General features: G+C 49.8%; 1 long non-coding RNA gene across 1 annotated transcript; it reads left to right on the top strand.

Moving 5' to 3' along the window:
* Window positions 1–1,748: 1,748 nt before the first annotated feature.
* Window positions 1,749–4,809, top strand: LOC139060393 (uncharacterized). The gene is made up of 2 exons (XR_011514775.1): window positions 1,749–1,897; window positions 4,691–4,809. It is a non-coding gene; the product is annotated as an uncharacterized lncRNA (long non-coding RNA).
* The last annotated feature ends 372 nt before the right edge of the window (window positions 4,810–5,181 follow it).

Below are 5,181 nucleotides of genomic sequence, written 5' to 3' on the forward strand. Positions count from 1 at the left end.
TTTGCTTGTGAGCTAGCAACACAATGTCGTCCGCATAAAATAAACCTGGGAGTTGCTCCTCTATTACTGTACCCGCCTGTTTGTATGAGAGAATAAACCTGGAAAAACCAGTCACCAGCGCCCCCGTCGGAGCCTTGGCGCGAGCTGAGTAGTGCAAGGAGAGCTGTCCGCAAGCGGAGGTCCATAGGCCAGAATGGACCCTTCTCTTTCGGTTGTGTTGAGGCACGGTTTCCTAAAAATCAAGGACCTGGAAAGCTTCTTCCGCCCATTCACGCTTCGGAAAGGAAGCTCAGCAGAGCGAAGTACGTGTGCAATATAAAATAAAGCCTCAAGTGTCATTTCGGCGTGCTGTAACTCGCAAGTACAGAGAGCATCAGGATTGTCTAGGCATATCAGCATAAAAATCTAAGCATTTCAAATTGGTTCACATTGAATATGTCCTGAACACAAGATTTAAGTATCTCCTATATGTTTATGTATTCTATCGTAATGTTTTGTCTCGCATTATTTACAGAGAGTAAATCCTTTCATAGCCTAGCTTTTCAGGGCAGCAAACAGAAAACCTTTTCCAAGGCAGCAAACAGCGTGCGATCATAACGAAAGCAAGCTTCCTACAATGTCTACGCGCTGCATCTTTCTCGCAGGAGCTACAGCATCGCTCAGTACCTGAATGTGAACTTTTCGCATACGCTTCGAGCAACAAGCGCGCACGAATAAATGTAAATAAACACGACATTTGTTTTCTTTGCACACGTGCGTTACTTCGCAATTACTCATCCAGTGCTCCTACAGCAACTTTATTGCTCACATTTGAAAAACGCACTCGAGCAGGCTCAGCACATTGCGAAGCGTGCTTGTTGTATCGGCACAGGACATACAAAATACCGAAAGTAGAAATGAGCTCGTGATACAACGATGCTCTAGAACAGGATTTTGAATTGGTAAACGAACCAAAATGTTTGGTTAAGCTGACCTGCCAAATCTCTCCGTTCCACTTGTTGAGTCAAGCGGAGGCGGACGTCTGTTAAAAGGTGGAGATATCGATGGCACTTAGGCAGGATGGTTTGCAACGTTTTTTCTGTTACCAACGAAGTGGCGGCTGCAGATTCTTGAGTTTTCGCTTGGTCACCACGGTCCTCCATCAGGGCTACGCAACACAATTACAGAAGAACAAAACTGTCGCACTTTCTCATGCGAGCCGCTGTGTTGTGGGGAATGTAAGTAATCCGATTACGCAACAGGTTGAACGGCCCGTATGCAGCGCTTTCGCCTTTCCCCTACATACGATTGCGATAGAAATCGGCAAAGCTGAACGTTATTATTCCGTCCTTCACGTTCATGGCACTTTACAACACAACAGTAGCATCGATTGTGGCGTTTCTTCGTAGCGCGCAGAGCTATCGCGGTTGCCGTCGTTTCCGCCATCAGACTGAAGAGCGAGCCAGCTAGCCATACAGAAAGAAATTCAACAAGAGGGGACACACTTCAAAAACTGGCAACAGGAAACACGTCACGCCTAGTTTCAACACCATCCGTTAGTTGACGCGAGCATCAGAAAAAAAGAATGTGAAATAAACTTCGAGACAATGTTTTATTTTTTATATTCCTTCACACTATAAGCGAAAACGTTTTGCGTGTAAATGAACTTATACTTTGCAACTTTTTGTTGCGTTGCCTAGCAACAAGCTAGCGGCACGCCAGACACGCGTGCATACGTCATGCGCCAGACAAGCCGCAGGAATGAGCGAGGCAGGTCGTACGTGCGAAACTCGCGTGCTCAGCGACCCGTCTGTTTTGGATATAGCCCATTTTTGGGGGCTCCCGGCCTTCTCTATGCTTCTCTTGCGTGTCGTCTGCATTTCCACACGGCACCACTGCACTACTGGACTACGGCAAGGTGAGAAATTGTGTTCGACAGTGTGCGGCGCATTTTAAGCACATTTAGGCTTAGTTCGAGTGGCGCAGTTAGCGAAAAACAGCTCCGCCGTCCTGGCGCAGTTAATTTGAGTTAATGCCTCGTCCTGGGAGATGTTTGCGACGCTTTCTATGAGCCCCAACGTTACTGTAACTTATTTCGGTAGTTTTTGGGCACGCTTGCCGCGCCCGGCTTATTGACGCAGTAAGCGAAAACCGGCTCGGCCGTGTGACGCATTTACGCGTGTAGTACTATCGGCCAAAAAAGTAAACGGACCACGGCACAGGTGGCCGGAGCGGCTGCGGGGCCACACCGGGGCGCTGCTATCTCGCTCCGCGCGCTGACGGCGAGAGTGCCCCGAGTGACGCTAGACTTCGCCCTCACTCTCGCGCGGGGCCTTGTCACGCTTGATAAATTTCTAGTGCGCCGTTCGGTTGCTCTGCTGCTGACGGTCGCGACAAAGGGGACTGCGCATCGCCGGTAGTTTAGCACATGGCGCTGTCGAACTGTAGTGGACGGCCGCGGGGCATCAAACCGCGCCACTGAGAAGGAACGAAGACTCGTTCTTAACGTTGTTTTGCTTATATTCACCATACATCTCATATTAGTGCATTTCGCTGGCGTCCACCACTGCTCGATTTTAGGCAACACAACGCAAGGAGCCGCAACGGCGGCTACGGCGAATGCCGCTCCATGCGCGCTCTTTCACGCCGGCGCGATAACTTACAGGCGCCAAGCTTTGCTGCCGGTGCGGGTTTTCTGTCGATATTACTTTTCCGGCATTGTCTCCAGCAGTAGGTGTAATAGCTATGGCAACGACGCCTCTCAAAACTGCTTTATTTCGATACTACAATACGCAGCCCGTTATGAAACTTTCGTTACAAAAATACCGTCAGAAAGAGACGATTGGAAAAGCGAATCGGAAAAAACTAGTCGCGCGTGAAAGCTTATTCACGGAAGCAGATAAAAGCAGATCAGCTTTGGCATGCCGTGAAGGATGAGTGGGAAGCTCTACGCGGACGTCCGTAGCTAGTGGCCGCGCTCTATGACTCGATGCCAAGACGAGTAGGCCGAGTCATCGCGGTCGACGGCGAATTTCCATCCCATTGAAGACCTCTTCAACACATGGAACCCCATTTTTTATCTTCTTCCGTGAATAAACTTTCACGAGCGACTTGTTTTTCCGATTAGTCTTTCCAATCATCTCTTTCTGACGGTACTTTTGTAAAGAACGTTTTATAACGGACTGTGTATTGTGGTAGCGAATTAAAGCAGTGTGGGGAGGCGCACTGCTATAGTTAATAAACCCACTGCTGGAGACAATGCCGGTAAAGTAATCTCGACAGAGCACCCGCGCCGGCAGTAAAGCTTGGCACCTGCAAACGCGCGTCACCGTAGCCGCCGTTGCGGCTCCTTGCGTTGTGTTGCCTAAAATCGAGCAGCGGTGGACGCCAGCGAAATGCACTAATATGAGATGTATGGTGAATATAAGCAAAACAACCTTAAGAATGAGTCTTCGTTCCTTCTCAGTGGCGCGGTTTGATGCCCCGCGGCCGTCCACTACAGTTCGACAGCGCCATGTGCTAAACTACCGGCGATGCGCAGTCCCCTTTGTCGCGACCGTCAGCAGCAGAGCAACCGAACGGCGCACTAGAAATTTATCAAGCGTGACAAGGCCCCGCGCGAGAGTGAGGGCGAAGTCTAGCGTCACTCGGGGCACTCTCGCCGTCAGCGCGCGGAGCGAGATAGCAGCGCCCCGGTGTGGCCCCGCAGCCGCTCCGGCCACCTGTGCCGTGGTCCGTTTACTTTTTTGGCCGATAGTACATGCGTGTACTACGTCGTAGCGCCTAAGACAGACAAGTTTTCGCGCATTCTGTGTCCCCAACATTATTGTAACTAACGTCGTTATATTTGGGGTAGTTTAGAAGCACGGTTGCCGCGCCCGGCTTATTGACGCAGTTAGCGAAAAGCAGCTCGGCTGTGTTCCGCAGTTAGTTTCGCGCGTACTGAATCTTGCTGGTAGATGTTCCTGACGCATTCTCTGACTCGAAAAAGTATTGCAATTTATTTAGTAACTTTTTGGGATATCTTGAGGCTTGCTCGCTGCGCCTGGGGTTGTGAAGCTGTTAGCCAAAAAGCCAGCCGGCCATAGCGAGTTAGTTTTGCGTGTACTGTATTTTAGTGGGACAAGTTTGTGACGCATTTTATAGCCCTGCAACAACATATGCCTTATTTCGGTACTCACGCTTGTCGAAAACGCGACGAGCGATTGCCGAGAGTGATAACACGGGAGTGTTGCATGCGCTGGCAAGACGCGTAAAAGATGACACGGAGGAGCTCAAGAACATGACATTTATGTAGTCTGAGCGACTGAAAACAGTCTTTGCACCCACGAATCTGTCCTGAGTGCGACTAGAAGGCATTCTGCGAGCGTGTAACATGGTCTGGCTGAGCCTGTGTTGTAGCCACCTTTGTGTACTTGGCGTACCATCGAGTCGACTGAGGCCAAGTTGTTTTGGAAACGCGCAGTTACCCGTGTATTTGTGCACTTAAAGTGCAGGAAATGATGCCCGGGAAAGGAGGGGTGCTTGAAAATCGGATTTTCAGATTTTATGGCATTGTTTGGGAGGAGTCTTTGCTGCGAAATGTACGTAAAAGTGAATTTATCTGTAATCCCGCTCATTCACCACTTACGCACGTTTCGCCTCTACACGCAATACTCCTGTTAGGTCAATATACCGAAATGATACATGCTTGTAATTTACTTTCTTTCAGCTAATGACATCCGGTGGAGCATCGTACTGCAACGACTGCTGCTTATCTGGTGCTTCGGATGAATGCAGAATCCCGGAACGAGCATTTATTTAGAGCAAAATAAACATTTCATCATTTCAGCAGACTGTTGTGTCGGCAGCGGCAGGCAAGTGGGGGCCCCCGGCCAGCGAACGCCCGCGAGCGCCGACGCAGTGAAGGAGGCTCGGAGCTAACTGCTCCCGATGAAAACCGCCCAAAACCGAAACCGGAAAGAGTCAACAACATCCACTTGGTGTGCTGGGCTCTATGGGAGTGTCCGCTCTTGTAGAAATTTGAGCAAGCGCTTAATGGCAGTTAGGCGGCGCGTCCGACTAGCGTAGAAATTCATAGCTCTCTGTTTCGGTGTTAAATGCGCAAAACACTCGCAATATGGACCAAAATCTAGTTAAATCGTTGTTTCGCAGTCGCTAGCTGCATAGGCAATTCGGCAAGGAAGTCGGGCTTCGCACTAC

Source organism: Dermacentor albipictus, chromosome 5, assembly GCF_038994185.2.
Source record: "Dermacentor albipictus isolate Rhodes 1998 colony chromosome 5, USDA_Dalb.pri_finalv2, whole genome shotgun sequence".
NCBI lineage: Eukaryota > Metazoa > Arthropoda > Arachnida > Ixodida > Ixodidae > Dermacentor > Dermacentor albipictus.